At 39.6% G+C, this 16,505-nt stretch overlaps 1 protein-coding gene across 2 annotated transcripts in view; it reads right to left on the reverse strand.

Annotated features, from left to right (window-relative positions):
* Positions 1–638: 638 nt before the first annotated feature.
* PPP1R36 (protein phosphatase 1 regulatory subunit 36) overlaps positions 639–16,505 on the reverse strand; it is a 45,226-nt gene continuing 29,359 nt past the window's right edge. The window contains exon 12 of one of the 2 annotated variants that reach the window (XM_048220058.2): positions 639–1,818. The gene's annotated coding sequence lies outside the window, so the exon portion shown is untranslated. The remainder of the gene's footprint in view (positions 1,819–16,505) is intronic. The other variant, XM_057318702.1, reaches the window with a different exon arrangement.

Raw genomic sequence — 16,505 nt, forward strand, 5'->3', positions numbered from 1 at the left:
GGGTCTGTTTTGTTTGTTTAACATCCCCACCGCATGCTTTAGTCTGCGCCGGCTGCACAGGGAAAGGCCGGGAAGAGGCCGGGACACTCCCCAGTCAACCTGCGGGCACATCTGGTGGTTTAGGAGAGCTCATGCTGACTCATGTTTTCTCACCTCCCTTTCCATCGCCAGCCTTTTTGGCTTCTTCCTTCTGTAAATATTGAAGTTTGTGTCTCTAAAGAGTGGGGTGGTGAGGTGGGGGAGGGCTTACAAAACCACAGTAACATTATTATGCCTGATAAATTTACCGATAATTCCTAATATCAGATATCCCCTAGTAGTAAATTTCCCTGATTACATCATATACATATGATATCTATATTAAAATAATTGGTTGGTTTAAATCAGGATCCAAGCAAGGTCCATGTATTGTGTTCGACAGATATGGCTTTTAAGTCTCTTTTTTAACCTAAAGGTTCCTTTACCCACCCATCTTCCCCCTTGTTACTTGTTGAAGAAGAAGGTGAGTTTTTCTGAAGAGTTCCCCCCATTTTGAATTTTTCTGACTGAATTCTTGTAGTGTTATTTAACATGTTCCTCTCCCCACTTGCCATAAGTCAAATGTTAGATTAGAGGCCCGATCTGCTTTGGGTTTTTGTTTTTGTTTTTTTTGTTTGTTTGTTTTTTGGTTTTCTTGGCAGGAGTTTCATATTCCCACTGGGGGCATTTAATGAGAAGATGTCCCTGATGATGTTAGCTGCCACCGGCAATCAATGCCTAGACCCACTATTCCATTAAGGTTTTAGAAGATGGTAAGTTTCTAATTCTGTCATTCCTTCTACATCGATCACCTGGACTATTTCTGTATGGAGAAATTTTCCCTCCTCAACCACCTGGGTTTCCCTGGGGGTGCACTCTGCAAGGGCTCACGCTGCCAGGGAGACAGGGCACACTCAGATGCACCAGCTGTGCTCAGTGGTAAGCGTTCATCCAAGCGTGGGTGCAGGGGGAGGACGGAGTGAGCACCAGAAATGAGACGTGAGCTCCTCCTACCCGGGTCCCCACTGCTTCTGCATGGATGATTATGAGGTGGCTCATTGCTGAGCCCTTAAGTTTCCACTCCACAACTGGGCTTACCTGCAAGCTTCCCCGTTCTGTTCTTGAGCTTTGTCCTGACTCTAGTTCAGCTCTGAGAACAGCAACCTCACCTTATTCTTCTAGCAAGGCACTGAGCACTGAGTAGGCTATCGGTCCACCGACGACTGCTTGTAAATTCAGCATGATAAATTATTTATTTAATCATTACCATAATCACCCTCCAAAGCACTTCTGAAGCATCTATCTGGTCAGAGGGCTGGATTAAATGATATAGTTGCACCCCTCAGTAAGTCTTTAATCAATAATGGACAAGACCATCACAGACTGATGGGAAGGAGCCAGATATCTGAGTCAGCCCTAAACGAATACACGAATATAGAAATACGTTCAAAAAGTAATACGTTACTGCCGAATTGACTTCCAGAACCCACACCAGAGTATATTTCCCCTTCAGTGTAGAAGAATGCCTACTTTTCCACCCACTTGCCAACATTAGACATCATTTCTTGGAATCTTTGCCAAGTCCATAGGTGAAAATGGAATCGTATGTTCTAATTTATACTTTCAGTTAGTAGTGAGAATGAAGACCTCTTCGTATTGGCCATTTGTATTTCTCCTTTTGTGGCAGATTACCTACTCATGTCTTTTGCTCATAAACACTGAGATTCCTGCGTGCCGCCAGATGGGGTGGGTGCTAGATATCACCACTATGCAAGAAATCAGGGACACCATATTTTCAATCTATTGTAAAAAAAAAAAAATAGAACATACATGTAAGCAAAAATGTTTAGAGAAAAATCATTCAAAATCCTACCTCTTGGGCAGAATTTTTTTTTTAAGATTTTATTTATTTATTTATTTGAGAGAGAGAGAGCAGGAGCAGGGGCAAAGGAAGGGGGAGAAGCAGACTCCCAGCTGAGCAGGGAGCCCAACGCGACGTTTGATCCCAGGACCCAGGGATCATGACCTGAGCCGAAGGCAGACACTTACTCGAATGAGCCACCCTGACGCCCCCAGGCAGAATTGTTAATAATTTAGTTATTTCGTTCCAGACCTTCTATAACTATATGTGTGTTTTACACACATGGGCTCATGTTATAATCAGCTTTTCTGTAACTTGTTTTCCTCATAGGAACATTTGCAATTTCTTCAAAGAATGACAAATCAATAAAAAAAAGATAATATAGAGTCCGTTAATAGAAAAATAAGCAAAATATACGAATAGGCTAATCACCAGGTACTTGAGTTCAGACTGTTTTTACTGGCACCACCACCAGGCTGGAGATGAGGTTGGTGGGTCAGGAGTTGCTGAGGCAGATAAAACTCCTGTAACAACTACCTAAAAAGTATTTTAACAAGTTTAACTGGGATCTGGGCAGCGTTTTGAGATTCTGAGCTAAAATATGGGCAAATGAATTTTATCAATTAAGAACAAACAGCCAGAGACCATTTGCCTTTATCCAGCATTTATGACAAGGTGCTGTTACTTGTATTATCTATGATGCCACAATTTATTTCCTTGGGTTGGGTAATGCATTTAATCCAGGAAACAAAACATTCCATACATCATATTATTTCTGTGATAAATCAGGAAAAGAGAAGCACAAATGACCAATGTGCAGACGTAGTCATCCCTCCTGTTATTTGGAGTATAAATTAGAATGAACGCACAATTCTATTTTTCACTACCATAGCACGTGCAATGATTCAAGGAAACGATAATGCCCAGGTGAGAAAGTGAGGATTCTATACACAGATGGAGCTCGTGTGCTTTGGAGCTAGCCTTCCGGGAAAAGATTTGGCCATAATAAGGTTTTCAGGATGAGTGTGCTCTTTGATACAGCAATACCATTTGCCAGGATTTATCCTAAGAAAACAACCATCGGTTTGAGTGACAATGTGTGTGTAAAATAAGGTAGGGGATTGGGCGAGGACGTTGTGGCAAATTCATACCATAGAATACTACAGGGCAATTAAAATCGTATTTTAGGGGGCGCCTGGGTGGCACAGCGGTTAAGCGTCTGCCTTCAGCTCAGGGCGTGATCCCAGCGATCTGGGATCGAGCCCCACATCAGGCTCCTCCGCTATGAGCCTGCTTCTTCCTCTCCCACTCCCCCTGCTTGAGTTCCCTCTCTCGCTGGCTGTCTCTATCTCTGTCAAATAAATAAATAAAATCTTTAAAAAAAATCGTATTTTAGATGAGTATTAGCTGCTGTAGGAGAATGTTCACCATGCATTACCATAGGAAGGAGGAAGGGTACAGACTACAGCTCGCTGTATGACCCCCTTTTTGTTTGTACATATTTGCACACAATTTTCCCAGTGCCACTCGTTGAAGAGATTGTCTTTTTTTCCATTGGATATTCTTTCTTGCTTTGTCAAAAATCAGTTGAGCATACAGTTGTGGGTCCATTTCTGGGCTCTCTATTCTGTTCCATTGATCTATGTGTCTGTTTTTGTCCCAGTACCACACTGTCTTGATGATTACAGCTTTGTAATAGAGCTTGAAGTCCGGGATTGTGATGCCACCAGCTTCGGTTTTCTTTTTCAACATTCCTCTGGCTATTTGGGGTCTTTTCGGGTTCCATACAAATTTTAGGATTATTTGTTCCAGCTCTGTGAAAAATGTCAATGGTATTTTTATAGGGATTGCACTGAATGTGTAGATTGCTCTGGGTAGCATAGACATTTTAACAATATTTATTCTTCCAATCCATGAGCATGGAATGTTTTTCCATTTCCTTGTGTCTTAATTTCTTTCATAGGTGTTCTGTAGTTTTTAGAGCATGGATCCTTTACCTCTTTGGTTAGGTTTATCCCTAGGTATCTACGGCTTTTGGTGCAATTGTAAATGGAATCGATTCCTTAATTTCCTTTTTTTTTAAGATTTATTTATTTATTTGAGAGAGAGCATGAGCAGGGAGTGGGAGGAGGAGCAGAGGGAGACAGCCGAGTCTCCACCAAGCAGGGAGCCCGATGCGGGGCTCAATCCTAGGACCCTGGATCATGACCTGAGTCAAAGGCAGATCCTTACCACTGAGCCACCCAGAAGCCCCCAATTCCTTATTTTCTCTTTCTTCTGTCTCATTGTTAGCATATAGAAATGTAACTTATTTCTGTGCATTGATTTCATATCCTGCCACGTTGCTGAATTTCTGTATGAGTTCTAGCAATTTGGAGATGGAGTTTTTTGGGTTTTCCACATAAAGAGTCATGTCATCTGCGAAGAGTGAGACTTTGACTTCTTCTTTGACAATTTGAATGCCTTTTATTTCTTTTTGTTGTCTGACTGCTGAGGCCAGGACTTCTAGTACTATGTTGAACAACAGTGGTGAGAGTGGATATCCTTGTTGTGTTCCTGACCTTAGAGGAAAAGCTCTCAGTTTTTCCCCATCGAGAATGACATTCGCTGTGGGCTTTTCGTAGATGGCTTTTATGATATTGAGGTATGCTCCCTTTATCCCTACACTGTGGAGAATTTCAATAAAGAAAGGATGCTGTATTTTGTCAAATGCTTTTTCTGCATCAATTGAGAGGATCATATGGTTGTTGCCCTTTCTTTTATTAATGTGATGTATCACGTTGATTGATTTGTGAATGTTGAACCACTCTCGCAGCCCAGGCTTTTGCACAGTAAAGAGTCAACAAAACTAAAAGGCAACCTACAGAATGGGAGAAGATATTTGCAAATGACCTATCAGATAAAGGGCTAGTATCCAAGATCTATAAAGAACATATCAAACTCAACACCCAAAAAACCAAATACTCTAGTCAATAAATGGGTAGAAGACATGAACAGACATTTTTCCAAAGAGGACATACAAATGGCCAACAGACACATGAAAAAATGCTCCACATCACTCGGCATCAGGGAAATACAAATCAAAACCACAATGAGAAACCACCTCACACTGGTCAGAATGGCTAAAATTAACAAGTCAGGAAACAACAAATGTTGGCGAGGATGCGGAGAAAGGGGAACCCTCTTACACTGTTGGTAGGACTGCAAGCTGGTACAGCCAATCTGTAAACAGCATGGAGCTTCCTCAAGAAGTTAAAAATAGAGCTAGCCTATGACCCAGCAATTGCACTACTAGGTATTTACCCCAAAGATACAAATGTAATGATCTGAAGGGGCACCTGCACCCCAATGTTCATAGCAGCAATGTCCACAAGAGCCAAACTATGGAAAGAGCCCAGATGTCCATCGACAGATGAATGGGTAAAAAAGATGTGGTATGTATGTATGTATACACACACACAATGGGATATTACTTGGCCATCAGAAAGGATAAATACTTATCATTTACATCGATGTGGATGGAACTGGAAGGTATTATGCTCAGCAAAATAAGTCAATCAGAGAAAGATAATTATCATATGGTTTCACTCATATGTGGAATATAAAAAAATAGTGCAGAGGATCGTAGGGGAAGGGAGGGAAAACAGAATGGAAAGAAATCAGAGAGGGAGACAAACCATGAGAGATTCAACTATAGGAAACAAACTGAGGGTTGCTGGAGGGGAGGTGGGTGGGGGATGGGGTAATTGGGTGATGGGCATTGGGGAGGGCACATGATGTGATGAGCACGGTGTTAGACACAACAGATGAATTACTGAATTCTACATCTGAAACTAATGATATATTATATGTTGGCTAATTCAATTTTTTTAAAAAAGTACTTCTAAGAAGTATGGGTTGATATGGGGCATCCACAAACAGACTTAAAACTTTGATTCTAAATAGCTTTGATGTTCTGATACTGGCCAGTGAGGGCAGGAGAGGTGACCCCTGCAAAGGTCCTAGGCTTGGGTGGCCACTCTGTGTAGATTTCAGTGTGGCCTGAATTTGCAGGGTGAGGGCTGAGGCCCTCGGCCCCAGGGCATTCTCCTTTGGTTCTGCTTGGGCAGCTGGGTTAGAGGCAGGATAAGTAAAGGAGATGAGAACAAATCATTCTGTACAAGGAGGAGGAGGAAGGCCAAGGTGCAAAGGAAGTGGTCTCGGACACCAAGTCCCTTGGCATGGCTCACCTACATTGCCTCAAGCATTGCCCCCAGAGGGAGAGCCACCAGCATGTGCCTGAACTCAGAGGCAGAGAACAACTGTAGGGGCCTGCTGTCAGACACAGACGGCTCTGCAGACCATCTGCACATATAACAGTGGCCAGTTCACGCTGGGCGCTCAGTTCCCTGAAATCGCTGACTTTCTGCAACCTGAAACTTGTTTGGAGGCGGGAGAGGTGAATGAAAATGGGCCTGGAGGAGTCAAATTTATTTTTCTTTCTTGGTAAAAAAATTAGCTGGGAGGTCAGAATGCCATATAACAAGTCTGAAATAGGATGACAGGGTGGGGCAGGCTGAATCCTACAACAGTGACGGTTCAGATGCTCTAGGACCCTGGAGTAGACAGTCTTAAAGACTAAACAGAAAAGACTTTTTCAGTCTTCACCAGCTGAAGGTTAAGCAATAAGACCCCTTCTTTCCTGTCTAAAGGAGAATCCCTCACTATTCCTGAGCCAACCCCATGTTCCAGGTCAACTGCATGAGGCCTCCTGGCTCCCCTGGGTTTCCAGGTCTGAACCCTGTGAGAAACCCTAGAAGCATTCCCTGGTATGCTCCATCCCATCTCTGCCTACCCAGACCCCTTCCATCTTCAAGAACCATCTCCATGCCCATCTCTCACTCCCTCAACCTGGTAGGCTTCCTCCCTTAAGCCCCACTGCATTGTTTTCTTTTTTTCCCTCCAAGATTTATGTATTTATTTGAGAAAGAGAGAGAGAGCACAAGCAGGGGGAGGGGCAGAGGGAGAAGCAGACTCCCTGCTGAGCAGGGAGCCCCATGCAGGGTTCTATCCCACGACCCTAGGTCATGACCTGAGTTGAAGGCAGATGCCTCACCAACTGAGCCACCCAGGCACCCCTGCATTGTTTTTCCTGATTTATGACAACTAGTGTCCTTTTTAAACCTGTGTTTGTCTTATCCTTCCCTTATGCCCAGAGAGCAACTTGCACAGAGGACTGCATGTTGTCCAGCTCTATGTCCACATATCAGATTACTACATAAGTATCTGCTGAACATTTTTTTTAATCAACTTTTTATTTTAGGACAATTTTAAATGTAAAGAAAAACTGCAAAGATAATATAGAGAATTCCTGTATACCTTACACCCAATTTCCCCCATTATCAACATTTTACATTAGTACAGTACATTTGCCACAATTAATGAACCAGTTTTGATACATTACTATTAACTACAACCCATACTTTATTAAGATTTCCTTATTTCTTCCTAATGTCCTTTTTCTAGTTCAGGATCCTTTCCAGGATACTACATTACATTTAGTCATCATGCCGCAGTTTCTCAGAATTTCCTTTTTTTAAAAAAATTACTTACTATGAAATTTACTCTTTTAAAGTGTGCAATTCAGTGATAGTATAGTCACAACATGTAACCATTAGTACTATCTAATGCACATTTTTATCACCCCCAAAATCAAATTCTGTACCTGTTAGCAGTCACACCCTATTCCTTCTTCCTCTCAGCCTCTGGCAAGCACTAATCTACCTTATCTTTATGGATTTCCCTATTCTGGACATTTCATACAACTGGATCATAGAAGATGTGGCCTCTTGTGTCTGGCTTCTTTCATTTAGCATAATGTTTTTAAGCTTTATTCGCATTGTAGCATGAATTAGTACTTCATTCTTTTTTATGGCTGCATATATTCTATTGTATGGCTATACCACCTTTTTATCCATCCATCAACTGTTGGACATTTGGGTTGTTCCATTTTTTATCTATTATGAACAACGTTTCTATGAACATTTGTGTACAAATGTTTGTGTAAACATATGTTTTCAGTTCTCTGGGGTATGTGTCTAAAAGTGGAATTGCTAGGTCATACGGTATTCTATACTTAACTTTTTGAGGAACTGACAAACTTTTTTCCAAAGTGGCTACATCATTTTACATTCCCCCAGCAATGTGGTGAAGGTTCTGATTACTCTGCACCCACATCAGCACTTGTTCTTGTCTTTTGTTCATAGCCATCCTAGTGGGTATGAGGTGGTATTTCATTGTGGTTTTGATTTGCATTTCTGTAATGACTAACGATGTTGAGCATTTTTTTCATGTGCTTACGGCCAATTTTTATCTTCCTTGGAATAATAGCTATTCAGATTCTTTGCCCATTTAAAAATTTGATTATTTGAGAAACACGCTTGATAGAATGAACAGCAGGCTGAAAGAAGCAGAGGAATGAATTAATGACCTAGAAGACAGAGTAATGGAAAGTCAAGCTGAACAAAAGACAGAAAAAAGAATTATGCAAAACAAGAACAGACTTGGGGAAACCAGTGACTCCATTAAATGTAATAACATTCATATTATAGGAGTCCCAGAAGAAGAAGAAAAAGAAAAGAGGACAAATAATTTATTTGAAGAAATAATAGTTGAAAACTTCCCAAATCTGGGGAAGGAATCAGATATCTGGATCCAGGAAGCACAGAGAACTCTCAAGAAAATCAACAAGAGCAGAACCACACCAAGACATATAGTAATTAAAATGGCAAAATATACTGATAAAGAAAAAATGTTAAAAGCAGCAAGACAAAAGAAGACAGTTATATACAAAGGAAACCCCATAAGGCCATGAGCAGATTTTTCAGCAAAACTTTCCAAGCCAGAAAGGAGGTATGATATATTCAAAGCGATGAATGGGAAAAACCAGCAGCCCATAAGGCTATGAGCAGATTTTTCAGCAAAAAATTTCCAAGCCAGAAAGGAGGTATGATATATTCAAAGTGATGAATGGGAAAAACCAGCAGCCAAGAATACTTATCCAGCAAGGCTATCATTCAGAATAGGAGAGATAAATAGCTTCCCAGACAGACAAAAACTAAAGGAGTTCAACCAGCCCTGCAAGAAATATTAAAGGGGACTCTGAGTGGAAAGGAAAGACCAAAAATGACAGTACGAAGGTAGGAAACACAAAAGCAGTAAAAATGGATATTTCTGTAAAAAAATCAGTCAAGAAACTCATAAAATAAAAGATGTAAAGTATGATATCAGACACCTAAAACATGGGGAGGAGAGGAATAAAGAATGGGTTCAGGGGCGCCTGGGTGGCGCAGTCGTTAAGCGTCTACCTTCGGCTCAGGGCGTGGTCCCAGCGTTCTGGGATCGAGCCCCGCATCAGGCTCTTCTGCTGGGAGCCTGCTTCTTCCTCTCCCACTCCCCCTGCTTGTGTTCCCTCTCTCGCTGGCTGTCTCTGTCAAATAAATAAATAAAATCCTAAAAAAAAAAAAAAAATGGGTTCAAACTTAAATGACCATCAACTTAATTCAGACCGTTATATAGCAGAAGGTGTTATATATAAACCTGATGGTAACCACAAATCAAAACCCACTAATAAATATGCAAAGAATAAAGAGAAATCCAAATATATCACTAAAGAAAACCAGTATACCATGAAAGAAAGAAAAGATCAGAGAAAATCTTCAGAAAAAAAAACAAGTAATAAAACGGCAATAAATACACATCTATCAATAATTACTTTGAATTAAATGGACTAAATGCTCCAATCAAAAGACATAAGGTGACAGAATGGATGAAAAAACAAAACAAAACAAGACCCATCTATTTGTTGCCTACAAGAGGCTCATTTTAGCCCTTAAGACACCTACAGATTGAAAGTGAGGGGATGGGGGCGCCTGGGTGGCTCAGTCAGTTGAACATCTGCCTTCAGCTCAGGTCATGATCCTGGGGTCCTGGGATCGAGTCCTGCCTCAGGCTTCCTGCTCAGCAGGGAGTCTGCTTCTCCCTCTCTCTATGCTACTCTCTCCCTTTCTCTGTCAAATAAATAAATAAATAAAATTGTAAAATAAAAAAAAGAAAGTGAGGGGATGGAGAAACATTTATCATGCAAGTTTGTCAAAAGAAAGCTGGAATACCAATACCTCTATCAGACAAAAATAGACTTTATTTTTTTTAAGATTTATTTATTTACTTGAGGTGGGGAGAGGCAGAGGGAGAGAGAGAATCCAAGCAGACTCCCTGCTGGCATGGAGCCCAAGGCAGGGCTCAATCTCACAACCCCGAGATCACGATCTGAGCCAAAATCAAGAGTCAGATGCTTAACTGACTGAGCCACCCAAGTGCCCCCAAAATAGACTTTAAAACAAAGACTATAAGAAGAGACAAAGAAGGACACTACATAATAGTAAAGGGGACAATCCAACAAGAAGATATAACAATTGTAAATATTTATGCATCTAACATGGGAGCACCCAAATACATAAAACAGTTAAAAACAGGGGCGCCTGGGTGGCTCAGTCAGTTAAGCATCTGCCTTTGGCTCAGGTCATGATCTCAGGGACCGGGGATCAAGCCCTGCGTTGGACTCCCTGCTCAGCTGGGAGTCTGCTTCTCCCTCTCCCTCTCCCACTACCCCCCTTCAGGCTCTCTTCCTGCACTCTCTCCTGAATAAATAAAAAACTTAAAAAAAATAAAATAAAAACAAACATAAAGGAACTAATCAATAGTAATACAGTGGTAGTAGACTTAAACACCCTACTTACATCAATGAACAGAGCATCTGAACAGAAAATCAACAAGGAAACAACGGCTTTGAATGACACACTGGACCAGATGGATTTAACAGACATATTCAGAATATTCCATGCTAAAACAGCAGAATACATATTCTTTTCAAGTGCATATGGAACATTCTCCAGAACAGATCACATATTAAGCCACAAAACAAGCCACAACAAATTCAAAAAGATTGCGGTCATGCCATGTATCTTTTCTGACTATAACACTATGAAAATAGAAGTCAACCACAAGAAAAAATCTGGAAAGATCACAAATACATAGAGGTTAAATAACGTGCTACTAAACAATGAATGATAAAACAGGAAATTTAAATTAATAACAATAATTAATAAATTAAATTAAAAACAACATGGAAACAAATGAAAACACAACAGTTCAAAACTTTTGGGATGCAGCAAAAGCAGTTCTAAGAGGGATGTTTACAGCCATACAGGCCTACCTCAAAAAGCAAGAAAAAGCTCAAATAAACCACCTAAACTTACACCGAATGGAGCTAGAAAAAGAACAAACAAAACTTAAAACCAGCAGAAGGAAGGAAATAATAAAGATTAGGACAGAAGTAAATGATATAGAAACTTAAAAAAAAAAAAAAACAATAAAACAGATCAATGAAACCAGGAGCTGTTTCTTTGAAAAAAAAAAATCAAAAATTGTTGGGGCGCCTGGGTAGCGCAGTCTTTAAGTGTCTGCCTTCGGCTCAGGGCGTGATCCTGGCGTTATGGGATCAAGCCCTACATCGGGCTCCTCTACTGGGAGCCTGCTTCTTCCTCTCCCACTCCCCTGCTGTGTTCCCTCTCTCGCTGGCTGTCTCTCTGTCACATAAATAAATAAAATCTTTAAAAAAAAATTGATAAACCTCTAGCCAGACTTATGAAGAAAAAAAAGAACTCAAATAAATAAAATCACAAGTAAGAAAGAAATAACAACCAACACCATAGAAATACAAACAATTATAAGAGAATATTATGAAACACTATATGCCAACAAACTGGACAATCTAGAAGAAATGGATAAAACCCTAGAAACATAAAACCTGAAACATAAAAACTGAAACAGGAAGAAATACAATATTTGAACAGACTGATTACCAGTAAAAAAAAAAATTGAATCAGTGATCAAAAAACTCAACAAACAAAGTCCAGGACCAGATGGCTTCACAGGCAAATTCTACCAAACATTTAAAGAAGAGTTAATACCTATTCTCAAACTATTCCAAAACAATGGAAGAGGAAGGAAAACTTACAAATTCATTCTATGAGGCCAGCATTACCCTGATACTAAAACCAGATAAAGACACACACACACACACACACACACACACACACACACACGAACTGCAGGCCAATATCCCTTATGAACACAGATGCATAAATCTTCAACAAAATACCAGCAAACCAAACCCAACAATACATTTAAAAAGTCATTCACCATGATCAAGTGATGGTTATTTCTGGGCTGCAAAGGTGGTCCAATATTCGTAAATCAATCAAGGTGACATATCGCATGAATAACAGAGAAAGAATAATAACCACACGATCATTTCAATAGATGCAGAAAAAGAATTTGACAAAGTACAAGATCCACTCATGACAAAAACCCTCAACAAAGTAGGTTTAGAGGGAACATATTTCAACATAATAAAGGCCATATATGAAAACCCACAGCTAACATCAACCTCAATGGGGAAAAACTGAGAACCTTTTCCCCAAGATCAGGAAGAAGACAAGGATGTCCACCCTCATCACTTTCATTCAACACAGCACTGAAAGCCCCAGCCACAGTAGTCAGACAACAAGAGGAAGTAAAATGCATCCAAATCAGCAAGAAGTAAAACTTTCACTATTTGCAGATGACATGATACTATATATAGAAAACCCAGAAGACTCTACCAAAACACTGCTAGAACTGATAGATGAATTCAGTAAACTTACAGGATACAAAATTAATCTACAGAACTCCGTTGCATTTCTATATACCAATAATGGAGCAGCAACAGGAGAAATGTAGAAAGCAATTCCATTTACAATAGCACCAAAAATAATAAGATACCTAGGAATAAACCTAACCAAAGAGGTGAAAGACCTGTACTCCGAAAACTATAAAACATTCATGAAAGAAACTGAAGAAGAGACAAAGAATTGGAAAGACATTCCATGCTCATGGATCAGAGGAAAAAATATTGTGAAAATGTCTATACTACCTAAAGCAATCTACACATTTAATGTAATCCCCATCAAAATACCAACAGCATTTTTCACAGAGCTAGAACAAACAATCCTAAAATTTGTATGGAGCCAGAAGAGACCCCAAAGAGCCAAAGCAATCTTGATGAAGAAAAGCAAAGCTGGAGGCATCACAATTCTGGACTTCCAGTTATATTACAAAGCTGTAGTGGTCAAAACAGTATGGTACTGACACAAAAACAGACACACACATCAATAGAACAGAATAGAAAACCCAGAAATAAACCCGCAGTTATATGGTCAATTAATCTTCGACAAAGGAGTAAGAAAATATCCAATGGGAAAAAGACAGTCTCTTTAACAAATGGTGTTGGGAAAACTGGACAGCTACCTCCAAGATAGGAAGGAAGGAAGGAAGGAAGGAAGGAAGGAAGGAAGGAAGGAAGGAAGGGAGGGAGGAAGGAAGGAGAGAGAGAGGGAAGAAGAGAGAAAGAAAGAGGAAGGAAGGAAGGAAGGAAGGAAGGAAGGAAGGAAGGAACAAAAGAAGGAAAGGGGGGAGGAAGGGAGGGAGGAAGGAAGACCATTTTCTTATACACAAATTCAAAATAGATTAAAGATCTAAATATGAGACCTGAAACCATAAATATCTTAGAAGAGAACATAGGAGTAATTTCTCTGACATAGGCCACAGCAATTATTTTCTTGAGGCAAGGGAAACAAAAGCAAAAATAAACCATTGGGACTACATCAAAATAAAAATCTTTGGAGCACCTGGGTGGCTCAGTTAGTTAAGCATCTGACTTCAGCTCAGGTCATGATTCCAGGGTCCTGGGATGGAGCCCCAAATCAGGCTTCCTGCTCAGTGAGGAGTCTGCTTCTCCCTCTGCCCCTCCCCCAACTCTATCTCAAATAAATAAATAAAATCTTTAAAAAATAAAATAAAAATAAAAATCTCTGCACAGCAAAGGAAATAACAAAACTAAAAGGCAACTTATGGAACGGAAGAAGATATTTGCAAATGACATATCCAATAGAGCATTAGGATCTAAAATATATAAAGAACTTATACAACTTAATACCCCAAAAAACAAATAATCCAATTTAAAAACAGGCAGAAGACACAAACAGACATTTCTCCAAAGAAGACATCCAGATGGCCAACAGACACATGAAAGGATGCTCATCATCACTCATCATTAGGGAAAAGCAAATCAAAACTACAATGAAATATCACCTCACACATGTCAAAATGGCTAAAATCAACACAAGAAACGACAGATGTTGGCTAGAAAAAGGAACCCTCTTACACTGGTGGTGGGAATGCAAACTGGTGCAGCCCCAGTGGGTGGCGCAAAAAGTTAAAACGAGAACTACCCTATGATCCAGCAATCACACTACTGGGTATAAAGAATACAAAAACACTAATTCAAAGGGACACAGGCACCCCCATGTTTATAGCAGCATTATTTACAATAGCCAAGATATGGAATCAGCCCAAGTGTCCATTGATTGATGAATGGATATAGAAGGTGTGGTGTATATACATAATGGAATATTACTCAGCCATAAAAAGAACAAAATCTTACCATTTGCAATGACATGGATGGATCTAGAGAGTATAATGCTAAGTGAACTGTCAGAGAAAGACAAATACCATATGATTTCACTCACATGTGGAATTTAAGAAACAAATGAGTGAAGGGGAAAAAAAGAGAAAGGGAGAGAAACAAACCAAGAAACAGGGTAGTTCTATTTTATAGAGAACTGATGGTTACCAGAGGGCAGGGAGATGGGGGGATGGGTGAAATGGGTGACGGATATTAAGGAGTGCAAGGCTCATGATGAACACTGAGTGATTAAAATAAAAACTTTATAAAAATTAGAGTACTTATTTTTTATTGTGGAGTTGTAAGAATTCATTATATATTCTGAATACCAGATCTGTATTACATATATGAATTGCAAATATTTTCTCCCATTCTGTGAATTGTTTTCACTTATAAGTATGAGATATAAATATGCCATACAACTCACCATTATAGTGTAAAATTTGTTTTCAGTATATTCAGAGTTGAACAACTATCACCCTCATTTTTTAAAATTAACATATAATGTATTATTCCTTTCAGGGGTACAGTTCTCTGATTCATCAGTCTTACACAATACACGGTGCTCACCACAGCACACACCCTCCCCAATGTCCATCACCCAGCCTCCCCATCCCTCCCACCCCTCTCCACTCCAGCAACCCTCAGTTTGTTTCCAGAGATTAAGAGTCTCTTATGGTTTTTCTCCCTCTCTGGTTTCCTCTTGTTTCATTTTTTCCTCTCTTTCCCTATGATCCTCCGTTTTGTTTCTTAAATTCCACATATAAGTGAGATATGATAATTGTCTTTCTCTGATTGACTTATTTCGCTTAGCATAATACCCTCTAGTTCCATCCAAGTCATTGCAAATGGCAAGGTTTCATTTTTGATGGCTGCATAATATTCCATTGTATATATACCACATCTTCTATATCCATTCATCTGTCGATGGACATCTGGGCTCTTTCCATAGTTTGGCTATTGTGGACATTGCTGCTATAAACATTGGAGTGCACATGCTCATTTTCTTGGTAGTGTCCTTTGGAGTACAAAAGTTATTAATTTTGATGAAATCCAATTTATCAATTTTTTTCTTTGGTTGCTTACGTGTTTCGGTCATTCATATTTAAGAAACCAATGCCTAACCCAAGATCATCAAGATTTACTCCAACATTTTCTTCTAAGACTTTTCTAACTTTAGCTCTTACATTTAGGTCTATTGATCCCTTTTGAGTTCAATTTTGAAACCTGAATTTGTTAGTTTTCCAACTTTGTTCTTTTGCAAGATTGTTTTACTTATCTGGATCTCTTACATTTTCATATGAATTTTAAGAAACTTAAAAGTAAGAAACATAAAGAAATTTCTAAGTCATCTTCTAAGGTGGCTGCATCATTTTTATTCCCCCAGCAGTGAATAAGAGTTCCTTTGCTCTGCAACCTCACCAGCATTTGGTGTTGTTAGTTTTCTGGATTTTAGCCATGGCTAATAGGTGTGTAGTGGTATCTCATAACTTTTTTAATTTGCCTTCCCTAATGATTGTGGACATCTCTTCATATGCTTATTTGTTGTGTGTATATTTTCTTTGGTAAGGTGTCTTTTTTTTTTTTTTTTTAAGATTTTATTTATTTATTTGACAGAGAGAAACACAGCCAGCAAGAGAGGGAACACAGCAGGGGGAGTGGGAGAGGAAGAAGCAGGCTCCCAGCACAGCAGGGAGCCCAATGCGGGGCTCGATCCCAGGACTCTGGGATCATGCCCTGGGCCGAAGGCAGACGCTTAACGACTGAGCCACACAGGCACCCCAGTAAGGTGTCTCCTTACATAAGGTTTTTGCCCATTTTTTCATTGGATGCTTTTCTTATTGTTAATTTTTAAGAGTTCTTTGTATATTTTGCATTCAAGTCCTCTATTAGTTATGAGTTTTGCCCATATTTTCTCCCAGTTGGTAGCTCGCCTTTTCATCACTTAATTGCCAAATATTTAAAAACAAAACAAAACCAAAAAAACCTTTAGTAATCTTTAACAATTCACCTGCTTAAAAA

Source organism: Ursus arctos, unplaced genomic scaffold (genome assembly GCF_023065955.2).
Source record: "Ursus arctos isolate Adak ecotype North America unplaced genomic scaffold, UrsArc2.0 scaffold_25, whole genome shotgun sequence".
NCBI lineage: Eukaryota > Metazoa > Chordata > Mammalia > Carnivora > Ursidae > Ursus > Ursus arctos.